At 39.1% G+C, this 20,858-nt stretch overlaps 3 non-coding genes across 3 annotated transcripts; 2 read left to right on the forward strand and 1 right to left on the reverse strand.

Moving 5' to 3' along the window:
- The first annotated feature begins 16,313 nt into the window (after positions 1-16,313).
- TRNAS-GGA lies at positions 16,314-16,400 on the forward strand. Its single transcript has one exon. It is a non-coding gene; the product is annotated as a tRNA-Ser (tRNA).
- A 1,219-nt stretch (positions 16,401-17,619) lies between these two features.
- On the reverse strand, positions 17,620-17,692 carry TRNAT-UGU. Its single transcript has one exon. It is a non-coding gene; the product is annotated as a tRNA-Thr (tRNA).
- A 1,598-nt stretch (positions 17,693-19,290) lies between these two features.
- On the forward strand, positions 19,291-19,363 carry TRNAF-GAA. The gene has a single exon. It is a non-coding gene; the product is annotated as a tRNA-Phe (tRNA).
- The last annotated feature ends 1,495 nt before the right edge of the window (positions 19,364-20,858 follow it).

Raw genomic sequence — 20,858 nt, forward strand, 5'->3', positions numbered from 1 at the left:
CTGCAGCCATTTGTCGGAATCCGGGCCCACCATCTCTTCTCCATAGCTCGTAGGTTCATTGTTGTCCAGCAACATGACCTCCAAGACAGGACTAGCACACCATACCGTAGTAGTGTGTATCCTTGTCAACCTACGAGGTTTGGTAGTAACTTGATCCAAAGCTCCATGATCACCATCATTGGCTTCCACTTCAACTGGTGTAGGTGCCACAGGAACAGCTTCCCGCGCCCTTCTACTCTCTGGTTGAAGTGTTGGTTCAATAACCTCATCAAGTTCCTCCATCCTCCCACTCAATTATTTCGAGAGAAATTCTTTCTCGAGAAAGGACATGTTTTATGAAACAAACACTTTGCTTCTGAATCTGAGATAGGAGGTATACCCAACTATTTTGGGTATCTTATGAAGATGCATTTATCCGCTTTGGGTTCGATCTTATCAGGCCGAAGCCTTTGGACATAAGCATCGTAGCTCCAAACTTTTAAGAAACGACAGCTGTAACATCCCAATTTTCTTAAATTCGGATGTTAATAGATCATTCATATGCATCTCATATTTTTCTATGCATTATTTGCTCTTTTGAAAATTTTATTCATTATGTAACTTTGGGCAATTTATTGGAGTGGAGATAATATGACTTCTCCCCTGTCAAATAAAAAGTGCATAATGTTTAGAATGTTATTTGAAGTTGCCCGATTTGGTTTTGCAAATTTTATAATGTCCGAAATTATTTTTAGTTAAGTTTTCAAATGCTATTTACATGACCTATTGCATTAACTATTTTTAAAATATTGCATTAGGTGGAACTAGGTTCCTTTATTATTTATTAGGTGGATTTATTATATATATATATATATATTAGATTTTTAATATATATATCTATATATACTTATATATATATTACTATATGCGTATATTTTTTAAAATATATATGTATGTATATTTTTGTATACATATATTATTATTATTTGTTCTGTTTGTTTTTCTTTAAAAAATATTATTTAATTATTTATTTTTTTGTAGTTTTTTTTTAAAGAAACCAGCTGGCCAGGCCGAGCCAGCGCTCAGCCCAGCCAGCGCCCCAGCCCCACGTGCCCAGCGCAGCTCCAGGGCACCCAGCTCCACCGAGCCAGCAGCCAAGGCCCAGGCCAGCTCTATCGCCCCTGGGACAAGGCGAGTCCCACGAACGCAGCGCACCGAGCCCAGGCTCTTGCCCATCGAGAGCGCAGCCAGCGGCCGAGCCAGGCACTGACCAGGCCGGCTGGTTCTCCCGTGACCCAGCACGCCTCCACGCATCGACAGGACGGCTCCACCCAGCACCCTTGCCTCGTTCTGAGGAACCCAGAGCTCCAGGGATTTCATCCCGAGCCGGACTCCTATCGGCCATCGCCAGAGCGCGCGTTATTTCTCCTGCTCGAGCAAGGATCGTTCAAGGAGTCCTTTTCCCATCGCTAGGGTAATATCTCCACGAGACCGAGAACCCCATCTCGCCGAGGAACACACCGCAGAGCACACTGGAGCCCCGTCCGCCGAAGCACCACGGGAGTTCATCCGTGTTCGTCGAAGTTCGCGGAGCCGTCGTCACCGGAGTTCGTTCGACCGCCACCGGAGCACCGACGGAGGAGTCACACCGAGACCAACCTGTTTTTCCCCGCTGTTCGTGGTGAGAACGCACGCACGAGCCGATTCATCAAATCCTCATGAACAGCTACAGGACGAAATTAAGTCTGTTTTTATCTGTTTTTCGCTCTGTCACATTTTCGGTATAATTTTGAAACGCGTTTATCTTTTTACTCGTAACTCCGAATCAGGAAATTCTTTTTCCTGTGACCTCGTATTGATGAGTAGAACATGATAGAACTAGTAGTTTTCAGTTTTGCGAAAATTAATTTTTTTAGTTAAATCAGATTTGTTTTAGACCTACGGAGGCCATATTTTGCAAACCGTTCATCCGATTTAGTTGATTCTTTTTGCGTCATGATCGTATCAGCATGTAGATGATTTTATACCTACTGCCATGCTATTTATGCTTTGGTTTTAAACAAGTTGTTTTATTGCCGATGGTTTTATTTGGTGTTATGTGATTGTGGTGATTGATTGGTGTGATTGTTTGCAACGTGTAGATTGTGCGGAATGCGACGCAAACTATTGTCAGGAGTGTGACTTTCTGAACCAGAATCAAGGCAAGTTACATGTTGATCATCCTTTACCTATTATTTTCTATGCATGTAGTACTATATCACCCTATGAAATTTATGCATGTATAGGAATATTGTTATTATTGCTATGCTATTCAGCTATATCGCCTTGTCATGAAGATCGTGGTATTTGTAGTTTTGCTATGCTATGTAGACGGGGATTGGTTCCTGTATTCATTGAGATTATGTGAGGATTACTACAAAATAAATTTGAGTAGTAATTAAGGATTTAATTCACCTCTGGGCGGATATGGTATTGTTGGGTGGTTTCAAGAACATCATGGTTTCTACCCTCTGAATGTAAGTGGATGCCGCCCAGGTTCAAAAAAGATCAAACAGACTTAGTGACTAGTAGCTTCCTTGTGCGACCACTGGCTATTATGGGCTCTGGCTTAGTTGATCAGTCGTGGAAACCTTACCCGGATGTGCCAGCTGATGTAGCTATGATAGTTGGGATGGGCCTCCTGTGGGACTAGGTGACTGCTTCTGAAAGACTTCGTCTCAATCTTCGGGTTGGGTCCAGTGGGTACAGCGTACTAACCTCTGCAGAGTGTATAAACTAATCATGATTAGCCGTGTCCCCGGTTATGGACAATTTTGAGAAGCTAGACCATTACAGTTGTTGGATGATCTTGACAGATGACACACTTAAATAAAACTTGGTGGGAAACTTAATGATGGTAGTAGGTTGGAGTTGGAGATGCCAATTCAACCATATGTGAGTTATTTTAGCAAACAAACTAAAACTTGACTATTAGGTAGCTCTGAGGATAAAATCAGCTTTCTGCAAAATAACCATCAGCCTTTCTTTTGTTATAGTATATGCATGTACATGTAGGTCTGTTATATTACTTTTCCTGTGTAACTTGCCAATACATTCAAAGTATTGACCTATATGGCTGCAACGTATCATGTTGCGGGATATTCAGAAGAGGAGTAAGGTACCGTTAGGGTCGCGAGTCTTCACTCAACATCGCTAGTGTGCTATGATGGGACTCATCGTTATTATTCTGCTACTTTTCCGCTATTTAATAGAATATAGCTAGCTAAGTGCTATGCAGATTGTTATATTTTATAAATTCTGGATCATATGTTGTAATAAATGATGCACTTGCTATATCTGGTTTTCATCTATACTGTGTGTGCTAGCGAGTCGATCCAGGGACTAGCACAGTAAAGCACAGAGACTCAAATCCTTCGAGGTTTGGTCGTTACAACAACTTAGGTTTCTCCAAACCATAGTTCATATGTTGTCATCTCAACGGAGTTACGTGGTGCCCTATTTAAAGTGAATGTTGTTATCTCTAATGCCTAACTCAAAACTATAATGGTATTTCGAGAAGAGACATCATAGTATGTGCTATATCCAACAAGGCGCGGCTATGACGTTCGGACACACCATCACACTATGGTGCTCCAGGTGGCATGAGTTGCGAAACAATTTCCACATTGTCTTAACTGTGTACCAAACTCGCAACTCAAATATTCATCTATGTGATCATATCATAGACATTTTATCCTCTTGTAACGACGATCTTCACTCTGAAATAGCTTGAACTTTTCAATATTTCAGACTTGTGATTCATCAAGCAAATACTCATGTATCTACTCAAACCGTCAGTGGAGTAAGAACATAACGATATCCACGACGTGCCTCAGCACTCATTGGACTGCACACATCAAAATGTATTACTTCCAACAAGTTACTTTCTTGTTCCATCTCATTGGAAAAACGAGGCCTCCAGTCATCTCGCCCATGTGGTATGATTTGTATGCTTCAAGTGATTCAAAATCAAGTGAGTCCAAACGATCCATCTGCATGGAGTTTCTTCATGCGTTCATACCAATAGGCATGGTTTGCATGTCTCAAACGTTTCACAAATGGGTGAGTAGAAAGATCCATCAGCATGGAGCTCCTTCATGCATTTTATACCAATATAACTCAAGCGGCAGTGCCACAAGTAAGTGGTACTATCATTACTACTTTGTATCTTTTGGCATAAATATTATAAACATGTGTACCACTACGATCGAGATTCAATAAACCATTGAAGGTATTTATTCAAGCAAATAGAACAACCATTATTATTTTTAAATAAATAATCATATTGCAATAAATACGATCTAATCATGTTCATGCTCAACGCAAAAACCAAATAACAATTATTTAGGTTTAACACTAATCTCGATGGTAGATGGAGTGTGCGATGTTTGAACACATCAACCTTGGAAACACTTCCAGCACATATCGTCACCTTGCCTTTAGCTAGTCTATGTTTATTCCATAGCTTTTATTTCGAATTTTTAACACTTAGCAACCGAACAGGTATCTAATACCCTCATGCTACTAGGAGTACTAGTAAACTACGTATCAATATCATGTATATCCAATATACTTATATCGACTTTGCCACCCTTCTCATCTACCAAGTATCTAGGGTAGTTCCTCTTCAGTGACCGTTCACCTCATTACAGAAGCACTTAGTCTCGGGTTTGGGTTCAACCTTGGGTCTCTTCACTAGAGCAGCAAGTGGTTTGTCGTTTCATGAAGTATCCCTTCTTGCCCTTGCCCTTCTTGAAACTAGTTGTTTTACTAACCATCAACAATTGATACTCCTTTTTGCTTTCTACTTTCGCCGTGTCAAACATCGCGAATAGCTCAAGGATCAACATATCTATCCTTGATGTGTTATAGTTCATCACGAAGCTCTAGTAGCTTTGTGGTAGTGACTTTGGAGAACCATCACTATCTCATCTGGAAGATTAACTCCCACTCGATTCAAGCGATTGTAGCACTCAGACAATCTGAGCACGTGCTCAACGATTGGGCTTTTCTCCCTTACTTTGTTGACAAAGAATCTTGTCGGAGGTCTCATACCTTTCAACAAGGGCACGAGCATGAAATCCCAATGTCATCTCTTGGAACATCTCATATGTTCCGTGATGTTCAAAACGTCTTTGGCGCCTCAATTCTAAGCCGTTAAGCATTACACATTGAACTATCATGTAGTCAACAAAAATGTGTATCTCAGATGTTCGCAACATCCACAAATGGTGCTTGAGGTTCAGCACACCGAGCGGTGCATTAAGGACATAAGCCTTCTGCGCAGCAATGAGGACAATCCTCGATTTACGGATTCAGACCGCATAATTGCTACTATCATCTTTCAACTAAATTTTCTCTAGGAACATATCAAAAACAGTAGAGCTACAGCGCAAGCTACTGTTGGGGAACGTCGCATGGGAAACAAAGAAATTCCTACGCGCACGAAGACCTATCATGGTGATGTCCATCTACGAGAGGGGATAAGTGATCTACGTACCCTTGTAGACCGTACAGCAGAAGCGTTAGTGAACGCGGTTGATGTAGTGGAACGTCCTCATGTCCCTCGATCCTCCCCGCGAACAATCCCGCGATCAGTCCCACGATCTAGTACCGAACGGACGGCACCTCCGCGTTCAGCACACGTACAGCTCGACGATGATCTCGGCCTTCTTGATCCAGCAAGAGAGACAGAGAGGTAGAAGAGTTCTTCGGCAGCGTGACGGCGCTTCGGAGGTTGGTGATGACCTTGTCTCAGCAGGGCTCCGCCTGAGCTCCGCAGAAACGCGATCTAGAGGAAAAACCGTGGAGGTATGTGGTCGGGCTGCCGTGGAAAAGTCGTCTCAAATCAGCCCTAAAACCTCCGTATATATAGGTGGGAGAGAGGGGACCTTGCCTTGGGGCTCAAGGAGCCCCAAGGGGGGTCGGCCGAGCCAAAGGGGGGAAGGACTCCCCCCCAAACCGAGTCCTCCTTGGTTTGGTGGGTGGAGTCCCTCTTTCCTTTCCCACCTCCTCTTTTTTTCTCTTTGATTTTTCTTCCAATGCGCATAGGGCCCTTTTGGGCTGTCCCACCAGCCCACTAAGGGTCGGTGCGCCACCCTCAAGGCCTATGGGCTTCCCCGGGGTGGGTTGCCCCCCCCGGTGAACTCCCGGAACCCATTCGTCATTCCCGGTAACTCCCAAAACCTTCCGGTAATCAAATGAGGTCATCCTATATATCAATTTTCATTTCCGGACCATTCCGGAAACCCTCGTGACGTCCGTGATCTCATCCGAGACTCCAAACAACATTCGGTAACCAACCATATAACTCGAATACGCATAAAACAACATCGAACCTTAAGTGTGCAGACCCTGCGGGTTCGAGAACTATGTAGACATGACCCGAGAGACTCCTCGGTCAATATCCAATAGCGGGACCTGGATGCCCATATTGGATCCTACATATTCTACGAAGATCTTATCGTTTAAACCTCAGTGCCAAGGATTCGTATAATCCCGTATGTCATTCCCTTTGTCCTTCGGTATGTTACTTGCCCGAGATTCGATCGTCAGTATCCGCATACCTATTTCAATCTCGTTTACCGGCAAGTCTCTTTACTCGTTCCGCAATACAAGATCCCGCAACTTACACTAAGTTACATTGCTTGCAAGGCTTGTGTGTGATGTTGTATTACCGAGTGGGCCCCGAGATACCTCTCCGTCATACGGAGTGACAAATCCCAGTCTTGATCCATACTAAATCAACTAACACCTTCGGAGATACCTGTAGAGCATCTTTATAGTCACCCAGTTACGTTGCGACATTTGATACACATAAAGCATTCCTCCGGTGTCAGTGAGTTATATGATCTCATGGTCATAGGAATAAATACTTGACACGCAGAAAACAGTAGCAACAAAATGACACGATCAACATGCTACGTCTATTAGTTTGGGTCTAGTCCATCACGTGATTCTCCCAATGACGTGATCCAGTTATCAAGCAACAACACCTTGTTCATAATCAGAAGACACTGACTATCATCGATCAACTGGCTAGCCAACTAGAGGCATGCTAGGGACGGTGTTTTGTCTATGTATCCACACATGTAAATGAGTCTTCATTCAATACAATTATAGCATGGATAATAAACTATCATCTTGATACAGGAATTATAATAATAACTATACATTTATTATTGCCTCTAGGGCATAATTGCAACAGATTCTACATGTGAAGCGGAGTACATGGCTGCCTCGGAGGCGGCTAAGGAGGGTGTCTGGATGAAATAGTCCATGACGGATCTTGGAGTGGTGCCAAGCGCACTGAATCCAATAACCTTGTTTTGTGACAACACGGGTGCCATTGCCTTAGCAAAGGAACCAGGGTTTCACAAGAAGTCCAGACACATCAAACGATGCTTCAACCTCATCCGCGACTACGTTGAAGGAGAGGACGTAAATATATGCAAAGTGCACACGGATCTGAATGTAGCAGACCCGCTGACTAAACCTCTTCCACGGCCAAAGCATGATTAACACCAGAACTGTATGGGTGTTAGATTTATTACAATGTAATTCGCATGATGATGTGAGGGCTAGATTATTGACTCTAGTGCAAGTGGGAGACTGTTGGAATTATGCCCTAGAGGCAATAATAAATATAGTTATTATTATAATTCCTGTATCAAGATAATCGTTTATTCTTATGCTATGTCTTATTTATTCTTTCTTTTATTTGTTGTCTTCTTCCGAGAAAAAACTGTTAGACCAAAACTCTTTTAGGAAATCAAAAAATCCAGATACAAATGGATGATGTATATATCATGCATATATCATTAAAGAAGGAGTATGGGGCCGGTAGTGGGAATCGAACCCGCAACCCCAAGGTTATGAGACTTATGAGCTACCAAACTGCTCTATACTCTTAAACTAAAGAGGGGTAACTAGTGGATAAAAGAGGGTTCAATACGTCCCTCTACCATATCTATACAAATAGAATAGTCCATTTATACAGAATGGTAAAGAGGGCTCCTCTATGATTATCAATTCCAGAAATCCATACAAATACGAAAGGGTATTTTATCCTTACCAACTGGATCTTGTTGCACCCGGTAATAAACATTCATAAACCATTTCTCGAAGTACGTGTCCGGATAGCCCAAAATGTCGATAGTTAGCTCTAGGTCTTCCGGTCAAAAAACAACGTCGATGAAGGCGTGTAGGTGCACTATTACGCGGTAGGGATTGCAATTTTTCTCGCATTTTCGTTTTTTCACTCAAACTCAAGGGAGAAACTTTGCTTCTTATCTTTTTTTTTAAAGATTGACGAATCAAATGATATTTCTTTTCTAATTTCTGCCGCTTCTTCTCCCTCTGAATCAAACTCTTTTTTGCCATAATGTGCCGTTGCTATTATTATCAAGTATACGGTTCTAATCCTAGATGGAAAAATAAATAGAAAAAGAAATTTAAGAAGGCGGATCCTCCCTCTCTATCAAGAGTAATGAACTAGGTGCTGATACAGTACAAAAAAACAAACTAAATTAACCAAACTTGCCTGATGTTGAGGCAATCAAGAAAGCTGCATAAGTGAACATATAACCCACGGAAAAGTGAGCTAATCCAACCAATCTTGCTTGCACAATGGAAAGAGCCACAGGCTTATCTCTCCAGCGAATTAAATTAGCTAAAGGTGTGCGTTCATGAGCCCATGCTAAAGTCTCAATTAATTCCTGCCAATACCCCCGCCAAGAAATTAAGAACATAAATCCAGTAGCCCAAACAAGATGTCCAAATAAGAACATCCAAGCCCATACCGATAAACTATTCATCCCAAAAGGATTATATCCATTGATAAGTTGTGAAGAGTTTCACCATAGGTAATCTCTTAACCATCCCATCAAATAAGTGGAGGATTCATTAAATTGTGAAATGTTGCCCTGCCATAATGTGATATGTTTCCAATGCCAATAAAAAGTAACCCACCCAATGGTATTTAACATCCATAAAACTGCCAAATAAAATGCGTCCCAAGCAGAAATATCACAAGTACCGCCGCGCCCTGGGCCGTCACAAGGAAAACTATACCCAAAATCCTTTTTATCCGGCATTAATTTGGAACCGCGTGCGTCTAAAGCGCCCTTTACTAAAATCAATGTAGTTGTATGCAAACCTAGAGCAATAGCATGATGAACCAAGAAATCCCCAGGTCCTATTGTTAAGAAAAGCGAATTACTATTCTCATTAACAGCATTCAACCATCCGGGCAACCATAGGCTTCGACCCGCATTGAAAGCGGGGCCATTCGTTGAAGATAAGAGTATATCGAACCCATATGTCGTCTTGCCATGGGCAGATTGTATCCATTGGGCAAATATAGGTTCGATCAAGATTTGCTTTTCTGGAGTACCAAAAGCAAGCATGACGTCGTTATGAACATAAAGGCCCAAGGTATGGAATCCTAGAAAGAGGCTAGCCCAACTTAAATGAGATATGATAGCTTCTTTATGGTCTAACATTCTTGCCAATACATTATCCTCATTCTGTTCCGGATTGTAATCCCTAATGAAAAAAATAGCTCCATGAGCAAAAGCCCGTGTCATGATGAACCCCGCAATATATTGGTGATGAGTATATAAAGCAGCTTGAGTAGTAAAGTCTTGTGCTATGAATGCATAAGGAGGTAAAGAGTACATATGTTGAGCTACTAAGGAAGTAATAACCCCTAAAGAAGCTAGAGCAAGACCTAACTGAAAATGAATCGAATTGTTGATTGTGTCATAAAGGCCCTTATGCCCACGCCCTAATCGACCCCACGGAGGAGTATGCGCTTCTAAAAGATCTTTAATACTGTGCCCAATTCCGAAGTTAGTTCGATACATGTGACCGGCAATGAGAAAAATAAATGCAATAGCTAAATGATGGTGAGCCATATCAGTCAGCCACAAACTTTGTGTTTGTGGATGGAATCCCCCAAGAAGAGTTAGAATGGCAGTTCCCGCTCCTTGAGCGGTACCAAATAAATGATTACTCGAATCAGGGTTTTGGGCATAAAGATTCCACTGACCCGTCAAAAGGGGTCCCAACCCCTGGGGATAGGGTAATACATCTAAGAAATTATTCCATCGAACGTACTCCCCCTGGATGCGGGAATAGCAACATGAACTAAATGTCCTGTCCAAGCCAAAGAACTTACCCCGAAAAGTCCTGACAAATGATGATTGAGACGAGATTCCGCGTTTTTGAACCACGAAAGGCTTGGTTTCCATTTGGGTTGTAGATGTAACCAACTCGCTATTAAGGACAGCGTAGAAAGAAATAATAGAAAAAGAGCTCCAGTATAAAGATCTTCATTGGTGCGTAATCCTATTGTATACCACCACTGATAAACCCCAGAATAAGCAATATTCACTGGACCAGCAGCACCTCCTCGAGTAAAGGCTTCCACAGCGGGTTGACCAAAATGAGGATCCCAAATCGCATGAGCAATAGGTCTTACGTGTAAAGGATCCTGTATCCATGATTCAAAATTTCCTTGCCAAGATACATGAAACAGATTTCCGGACGTCCATAGAAAGATTATTGCTAATTGCCCAAAGTGAGAAGCAAAAATGTTCTGATAAAGACGTTCTTCAGTAATATCATCATGACTTTCGAAATCATGTGCGGTAGCAATACCAAACCAAATACGACGAGTAGTGGGGTCCTGAGCTAAGCCTTGGCTAAACCTGGGAAATCTTAATTCCATAATGCCTTTCAAATCCTCCTAGCCACTATCCTACTGCAATAATTCTCGCTAAGAAGAATGCCCATGTCGTGGCAATTCCACCCAGAAGGTAATGGGTTACTCCTACAGCACGTCCTTGTATAATGCTCAAGGCTCTAGGCTGAGTAGGAGGAGCAACTTTTAATTTGTTATGAGCCCAAACGATAGATTCAATGAGTTCTTGCCAATAACCACGGCCGCTGAATAAAAACATTAAACTGAAGGCCCAGACAAAATGAGCACCTAAGAAAAAAAGACCATATGCAGATAATGAAGAACCATAAGACTGAATGACTTGCGATGCCTGTGCCCACAAGAAATCTCGAAGCCACCCATTAATCGTAATGGAACTCTGTGCAAAGTTTCCCCCTGCAATATGAGTTACCACCCCTTGATCACTTATGGTACCCCAAACATCCGACTGCATTTTCCAACTGAAATGGAAAATGACTACCGAAATTGCATTGTACATCCAGAATAAACCTAAGAAAACATGATCCCAAGCAGATACTTGACATGTTCCCCCTCGGCCAGGCCCATCGCAAGGAAAGCGAAAACCTAGATTTGCTTTATCGGGTATCAAACGGGAACTCCGAGCAAATAAAACACCTTTCAAAAGTATTAATACAGTCACATGTATGGTAAATGCATGAATGTGATGGACTAAAAAATCCGCGGTTCCTAATGGAATAGGTAACAAAGCCACTTTGCCACCTACTGCTACTAACTCGCCGCCTTCCCACGTTAAGCTAGTACTTGTTGTTGCACCAGGAGCTGTTACGCCAGGCGCAGTAGCATGGATATTTTGTACCCATTGAGCAAAGATAGGTTGTAATTGTATGGCGGTATCCGAAAACATATCTTGTGGACGACCTAAAGCACTCATGGTATCATTATGAATGTACAAGCCAAAACTGTGAAAACCTAGAAATATACATACCCAGTTAAGGTGGGATATGATTGCATCGCGGTGTCTAAGGATGCGATCTAATAGATCGTTGTATCGAGTAGTTGGATCATAGTCTCTTACCATAAAAATTGCTGCATGTGCAGCAGCACCGACTATTAGAAATCCGCCAATCCACATGTGGTGTGTGAACAAGGAAAGTTGTGTACCATAGTCAGTAGCTAGGTATGGATAGGGAGGCATAGAATACATATGATGAGCTACAACAATGGTTGTAGAGCCTAGCATAGCTAGGTTAAGAGATAATTGAGCATGCCATGACGTTGTTAAGATTTCATAAAGACCCTTATGGCCTTGTCCTGTAAATGGGCCCTTGTGAGCCTCCAAAATATCTTTAAGTCCATGGCCAATACCCCAGTTGGTCCTATACATATGACCTGCGATTAGGAAAAGAATAGCAATAGCTAAATGATGGTGTGCAATATCGGTCAGCCAGAGACCACCGGTTACTGGATCTAGTCCTCCACGAAAAGTCAGAAATTCTGCGTATTTGGACCAATTTAAAGTGAAAAAAGGGGTTGCTCCTTCGGCAAAACTAGGATAAAGTTGAGCCAAAAGGTCCCGATTCAAGATAAATTCATGAGGAAGTGGTATCTCTTTAGGATCCACCCCAGCGTCAAGAAATTGGTTAATTGGTAAAGATACATGAATTTGGTGTCCCGCCCAAGAAAGAGACCCAAGTCCTAATAATCCCGCTAAGTGGTGATTCAACATGGATTCTACATCTTGGAACCATGCCAATTTGGGAGCGGCTTTGTGATAATGGAACCAACCAGCAAAAAGCATTAACGCTGCAAAAACCAATGCACCAATTGCAGTACAATAGAGTTGTAATTCACTAGTTATTCCAGATGCTCGCCAAAGCTGAAAAAACCCAGAGGTTATTTGGATTCCTCGGAAACCCCCACCTACATCACCATTCAATATTTCTTGCCCTACTATAGGCCAAACTACCTGAGCACTGGGTCCAATGTGAGTAGGATCACTTAGCCATGCTTCATAATTGGAAAAACGGGCACCATGAAAGTACATGCCACTCAACCAAAGAAAGATAATGGAAAGTTGCCCGAAATGAGCACTAAAAACTTTTCTAGAAATCTGTTCCAAATCACCAGTATGACTATCGAAATCGTGAGCATCAGCATGTAGGTTCCAGATCCAAGTGGTAGTATCAGGGCCCTTAGCTAGTGTTCTTGAGAAATGGCCGGGTCTCGCCCATTCCTCAAAAGATGTTTTTACAGGATCCCTATCCACAACAATTTTTACTTCTGGTTCCGGCGAACGAATAATCATTAACTCCTCCTCTTTCCGGACAAGACATACAAAGAGACCCGCCAACTGTCTTTTTTTTAGTGAATCTTTGAAAGATAGATTTTGAAAGATAGATTTTGAAAGATAGATTTTGAAAGATAGATATTGTGATTAGTTCTTTTCTTCACTATACTACCACCCTTCTTTTTTTTTAGTTATTCACTGGAGCAATTATATATTAAAGTCAATCCGAGGCAAGTGTTCGGATCTATTATGACATAAAGGTTAGGTGCCTAACGGACATTGTTTATCTTGAAAAAACAAATATTTCTCGGCGTAAGAAAAAATCTTTTTTATTTTAAATTTAAGAAACTAGTGTATTTTTTTTAGGGCATAAGCTCCTATCTATATCTACTTTCCTTGAGCATAATATAGGGTTTTTTATTTTTTATTTGATTCTAAATTCCAAGATAACTCATTAGAATTATTAATAAGATGGTTCTAATATATTAGCAATATTTAGATTGGCCCCCTTTTTTTTATTCACTTTATTACTTCTATTCTAGACCCTATCCCTATGGTTTATTCTTATGAAATATCTTATAAAATAGAAGGTATAAGAAATGGATATAATGAAATTCTTGATTCGATCTTACGACCTAATTTATTTGATTAATGGATCAACAACCAAACCATCCATTTTAGGAAAAAAAAGGAGCATGGTCTTATTCAAATTCAAAGCGCTTCGTAATCTTCAACCAGTTTTGTGCTTCAATATAATTTCCCGGAGTAAGCGCTATAGCTTGTTTCCAATATTCAGCAGCTTGATCAAACCAAGCTTCCGCAATTTCCGAATCACCCTCTAGAATGGCCTGTTCTCCTCGGTCGGAATAGGCAGTTCCTTCCCTTAGAACCGTACTTGAGAGTTTCCTACCTCATACGGCTCAGAAATTGCTATCTTAATTTCCCCTATCTTAACTGAATTCGATTTATCAAAAATCGATCCAATTTGTTCTTGTGTTAAGCAGAAGAAATTAATTACCTAAGTTTCAAACCCTAATTTTTATCAATAATTAGTTTGATCTTTTTTCCCACCTTCAGAAGAATGAAGCATAGATAGATATAGAGCCTTCGTTCAAATTTTCTGAAAGGTAACTATCCCGGTTTCATATATAAAATCTCTATAGAATCCTTGAAAAAGACTTTCTTCCATAAGAAAGAAAAAAGAACTTACTATCTTTGGGATCTGATACTACACCGCTGCTTAATCCCTTAGTGGATCGGCTCTATTACATAAGCGGATTCCTAAATTTTGCCCCATATCATGGGATAAGGAAGCAGTTTTTTTAGTTGTATCGACCCAGTCGCTCACTAATTGATCTTTACGGTGCTTTCTCTATCAATTTGAGAAACTTTATCCATAGAGTAGTAGTATAGGCCATACTTTCTTCCTTTTTTGATTCTCGTGAAGTGTCCTTCCTTCCTACAGCTGATAGGGAAAAATCGTTGTTTTTACGATCCCTATGTAGAAAGCCCTTTTTTCCAGTATTTACTAGAAAATTTGATCCTCTCTTTTTTTTTCTTTCTATAGTGGAGATAGTCGCACGTAATGACAGATCACGGCCATATTATTAAAAGCTTGCGGTAAGAAGGGGTTTCGTTCTAGTGCCCGGAAATAATATTCCAAAGCCTTTGTATGCTCTCCATTGCTTGTGTGTATAAGGCCTATGTTATAGAGTATATAACTTCGATCATAGGGATCGATTTCTAGTCGCGTAGCTTCATAATAATTTTGCAAAACTTCCGCATAATTTCCTTCGGATTGAGCCAACATCCGTTACGGTCGTTCATTCTATTCAAAAAATCTCCGTTCCAAAACCGTACATGAGGTTTTCATCTCATACGGCTCCTCCCTTCTGTACATAATAGTACTAAGCGAAATAATCTTAATCTATAGAATCAAAATAGAATTAGTCCGGTCTCATTATGAACCGAAAGGGGCTGGTATTTTTCCAAGAAATCTCTAGCCAACCTTCCCACAAGAGGTTTTTCTTAACACCAATGAATTCTATTAATGCTAGAGGAAAACGATAGCTCCAATAATTTCTTTGTTCTCAACGCCTCCTATTTAGAGGAATTAGCTACTTCAACGATCTTTGATGGTTATAGGGGTATCCAAAGTACAAACCTGATGGTTGTTTGTTATCCCAACCATTCTTCCCAGCCCTGATACCGATCAGGAAAGGGGTAATTTCTACCAAAGTTTTTCTCTTGTTGATTCCTATTTCTAGGTGTAGTGCTTTTCTCCCCTATGCTGCCTACGGATACTAATAGAGTGGCCTGTAATCCATACCATACCATATCCTGTAGGTGTAACCTTTCGCTCAATACTCAAATCTACAATTGAAGTATCTGAAGCCGCATCAATCGAGGATACACGACGGAAGGAATTGTTAGTTCGCCTCACCTTCCCGAAGCGTGGGTTTGCTTGCTTTACAAATTTGGTTCTCTCTATGCCAACCCCTTTTCTTTTTCCTAAGACTGAGGTATAGGTAGGTCTAAAAAAAAGCAAAAAAAAAGAGTCAAATCGCACCATCTCTATAATAAGTAAATGCCTTTTTTTCTCCTGAGGTTGTCGGAATTATTCGCAATAAAATATTGGCTATAATTGAGAAGGTCTTATCAATGAAATTTCCATTTACACGGGATCTAGGCATAATTCCCAAGCCATTCTATATAGAATTGTTTTCATTCCTTCACAAAATAACATAAAAACAAACACATTCGATTCTTATAATTATAAATAGATTGATCCATATGCTCTAAATCCATATGCTTTAAATGGATAAGAGAGATATGGATTTTCCGCTCAGCTCAAATTGTATCCTTTTCCTTCTGCTTGGACACGAAAAGATATGCAATATTTGACTAAGACTGGATTTCATTCCACTTTCCTATTTCTGAACAACAACTTATGTCATCAACTATTTCATGTTTTCAAAGTTATTAATTGTCTCATACTCTATTTTTGATTTCAATGGTGTAGCGTATCTTATGCAAACAGAATTCTAAGGTTTCTTTATTTTATTATGCAATAAGAAGAATTCTTGCATTCTCTTTTTCTTTAGTTGCGGGAAAACCTAAATTAAAACTTTTATTTTATAGCGAGCGCAATTTCTAGTAAAAAATCCTGTATCCTTCCACCTAGATCAAAAGGAATTTTTCCAATAGAACTAGGGAACCCCCGAGCGGTTGCGGTTGTACCTGTACTGCAGGAATAAGAAAACTCGCTATTCACTCAGTTTATTTTCCATAATAAGTTATGTAGGAAAGATGGCCGAGCGGTTCAAGGCGTAGCATTGGAACTGCTATGTAGACTTTTGTTTACCGAGGGTTCGAATCCCTCTCTTTCCGTTTTTCTTAATTCATCAACGTTAAGGATCACAATGTATCAAATCAAATAGGAATTTATTCCAGTAATAATATAATATCTTATATTATCTTATTTTTATTTAATAGAAATTAAAAATTCTCTATAGCAAATTACTGTGGTATGTAAACATGGAGGAAAAAAGCAAAAAGGATCCTAATCCTAGGGTTAATCAATTTTAGCTAGTTGATGGGAAAATACGAATTAATGGTAATGGTCTTAGGGCTATTTAGTTCGGGGAAAGGGGAAGGGGAAGAAAATTCTATGAACCTTTCCTTTTTTCATTAAGTTCAAGTCTAACGAGAGTAATATTCTACAACTAACAACTCATTTATTTTGAGACCGACCCACTTCCTATCTAGGATTTTATTTACTAGTCCTTTATATTCCAATGTGTCAATCGTCAAATGGCTTGGCAATTTCCCCGGGTCCGATGAAGCAATATAATTTTGAACCAGACCTTTTGATCTTTGGTTATCTTTCGTAGTAATAATATCTCGGGGTTTGCAACGAAAACTTGGTATATTGACTATACGGCCATTAACTAAAATATGTCTATGGTTGACTAATTGGCGGGCCCGAGGAATGGTTGAAGCCATACCCAATCGAAAAAGGATATTATCCAAACGCATTTCAAGTAATTGTAGTAAAACCTGGCCTGTTGACCTTTTTGCTTTTCTAGCGATATGAACATATCTAAGTAATTGTCGTTCTGTCAGACCATAATGAAAACGCAATTTCTGTTTTTCTTGAAGACGAATACGATATTGCTCCTTTTTCCCAGAATTGAATTTTTTTTTAAGATTACTTCCGGATTTAGGTGTTTTTCTAGTGAGTCCTGGTAAAGCTCCCAAACGGCGTATTTTTTTTAAACGAGGTCCTCGATAACGGGACATGAAGACTCCTTTTTTTTATTGAAATTTCATTTTACACAATTAATTTCATTGTATTTACATTACAGAATACATCGAAATTAAAACTGAATTAAACTACAGGATAAACAGAGTAAAATCAACTAAAGTACCACAAAAAATGGAATTTCATCAAAATCTGTATTTTTTGTATTTTTTGTATATATATTATTTATTTTATTGTTTTGTATCTAGCAAAATAGTAAGGTAAAAAACATAAAAGATCCTAGATTCTCCATTTAATTCGGAAAAAAAGAGATTCTTGTTCGTAGAACATCGATAGAGAAAAAAAAGCCGACTATCGGATTTGAACCGATGACCCTCGCATTACAAATGCGATGCTCTAACCTCTGAGCTAAGTGGGCTTACATAACGGAAATAGTGTAACAAATATAAATAGGTATAGTATAGGAAATCCGTAAAATCTCAGATATTAGTTATTACTCTTAGCTATTAACTAGTTCTAAATTTTAAGTTCTACTTATAAAAAAATACTAAATAAAAAAATACTAAAACTTCTTAAAGATAAAGTTAGCTTGATATGCTTAACTATAGGATATTTAAAAATAAAATTATAGACTTTATGGGTATTTTCATTCGATCATTATAGACTTTATTATTTGTTAATAATTTGAGGATTAATATTTCACTAAGGGGAACATAAAGTCAGAGTAAATAAAATTGATAATTCTGATTAGAAAAAAAGAATAAATATCCAGCGTTATAGTATAATTTCGAATACTATAAAAAAGTAAGACGGGAGGTGGGGGAGATAAAAAGTTTTGGATATATTGATTCGGATTGAATTGCAAATACATCAAGGATAGAATCAATGTAATTCAGAATTGCAATAAGCAAGCGGGGTCTCTCAAATAGAGTCGAACTGAACTGCTAGACTACGTTGAGTGATGAACTCAATGATTCAAAAAAAAACTAAGAGATGGATGAAATTACACAAGGAATCCTGGTCTCAAAGAAGAGGGAAGTGGGGATATGGCGAAATCGGTAGACGCTACGGACTTGATTGTATTGAGCCTTGGTATGGAAACCTGCTAAGTGGTAACTTCCAAATTCAGAGAAACCCTGGAATTAAAAAAGGGCAATCCTGAGCCAAATCCGTGTTTTGAGAAGGGATTCTCGAACTAGAATACAAAGGAAAAGGATAGGTGCAGAGACTCAATGGAAGCTGTTCTAACGAATCGAGTTAATTACGTTGTGTTGTTAGTGGAATTCCTTCTCTTCTAATTCTAAATTAGAGAAAGAGGGGTTTTATACTTTATACATTTAATAAACACGTATAGATACTGACATAGCAAACGATTAATCACAGAACTCATATTATAATATAGGTTCTTTATCTTTTTTAAAATTTCAAAATAAAATTCGAAATGATTATGAAATAAAAATCTCATATCATAATTTTATTTTGAATTATTGTGAATCCACTCCATTCAAATATTGAATAATCAAATTCTTCAATTCAAATTCAAAGTTTTGAGAACTTTTAAAAAGAAAGTGGATTAATCGGACGAGGACAAAGAGAGAGTCCCATTCTACATGTCAATACTGACAACAATGAAATTTCTAGTAAAAGGAAAATCCGTCGACTTTTTAAGTTGTGAGGGTTCAAGTCCCTCTATCCCCAAATCCTCTTTTTTTTTTCTTTTTATCAATGGGTTTAAGATTCATTAGCTTTCTCATTCTACTCTTTCACAAAGGAAAGGAATGCGAAGAGAACTCAATGGATCTTATCCTATTCATTGAATAGATTTCTTTTTTATTAGAGTATCGGCAAGAAATCTTGGTTATTCACTCTATTTTTAAGTATTATTTAAGTAAACCATGCATAATGCATAGGGCTACCCCCCTTTCAAATTTTGAATTTGAAATACTTTAATTGATTTTTTAGTCCTTTTAATTGACATAGATACAAATACTCTACTAGGATGATGCACAAGAAAAGGTCAGGATAGCTCAGTTGGTAGAGCAGAGGACTGAAAATCCTCGTGTCACCAGTTCAAATCTGGTTCCTGGCAGAGAAAAAAAAAGATCCACCGAATAGGTATTGATCCAAATACCTCGAGATGGATTGTGATACATATTTATTAATAATATGTAATATAGATAGAGTATGATTTATTCATCTAAGTGGATAAATCTATAATATAAATATAGAGGCACTTCTTTTTAGAGAAGTTTTAAAATATACCCTTTCTTTATGATAAGTAAGTGGGTGAGATTAGGTTCCCCTTTATTTTTTTGCGTTTCTTTATTTTGTATTCCACTATTCCGACGAATATTTTTTTAGTCTTGCTTATCTTTATCTTATCTTATTTTCCTAGTTGTGCTAAGTCATGTGCGCGATACAAAGTTCCTGGTAGAGAACTTCTTTGAGTCATCCTATTGTTCTGTTCATATGAAGGAAATTAATATGTGATTTTCAAAATAGGGGAATCCAAATGAAACCCTTTTTTGCCTCAGTCTATCTGGAATGCTTTTGTATAATAGGAATTAATTATAAATAGGTATTCCGTTTCATCTAGGAAAAGAACCTAAAAATATTCCTTGACTTGAATAAAATCTGGAGTTGTGTTGTATACGTGAGCACGAATTTCTTATCATTCAATGAGCATCTTGTATTTCATAAAAATTGGGGGTTATATAGTCCTTACGTAAGGGCCAGCCTATCCAACTTTCAGGCATTAGGATACGTTTAAGGCGCGGATGATTATCATAAGAGATTCCCACCATATCATAAGATTCGCGTTCTTGAAAATCGGCACTTCTCCAAATCCAGAAGACAGACGGAATTCTAGGATTATCCTTTTGGGCAAAGACTTTTATGCAGACTTCTTCTGGATTATCTATACCGTATTGTATTCTTGTAAGATGATACACGCTAGCTAAAGATCCACCGGGTGCTACATCATAAGCACATTGGGAGCGTAAATAATTATAACCATATACATATAAAATGACAGCAATGGAATCCCAATCCGCTGCTTTTATTTGTAAAGTCTCTATTCCTCGGTGATCAAAGCCCAAAGATCTATGAACCACCTCATGTTTGACTAGCCAATTAGATAACCAACCCTGCTGCATTGTCTTCATCTCTCCCTCTTTGTATAAATATTTCACATTTCGGATGCAAGTTTGAAAGATTGCTCTGCTTTTTCTTTTTCTACACAAAAAAAGAGCCCCCCTCCTAATTCACTAATTTGTAGGAAGGTACTGGACTTTTGGATTTTAAAAAAGTTTCAGAAGATATATCTAATGTCGATGGTGATTGATAGAGCAATTCTTGCTCATAAGTTCCTGTATGAGTACTGCGCCTAACATAAAGCTTGTGACTGGTAGTAAAACATCTTTTTTTATTTTGAGATAGAGTTCGATCCTCAACTATTTCTCGCGATATCTTCTTACGAAGTTTTGTTAGGGCATCTATAACTGCCTCCGGTTTAGGAGGGCAGCCCGGCAAGTAGACATCCATAGGAATTAACTTATCAACTCCCCGAACAGTACTATAGGAAT

Source organism: Hordeum vulgare, chromosome 5H, assembly GCF_904849725.1.
Source record: "Hordeum vulgare subsp. vulgare chromosome 5H, MorexV3_pseudomolecules_assembly, whole genome shotgun sequence".
NCBI lineage: Eukaryota > Viridiplantae > Streptophyta > Magnoliopsida > Poales > Poaceae > Hordeum > Hordeum vulgare.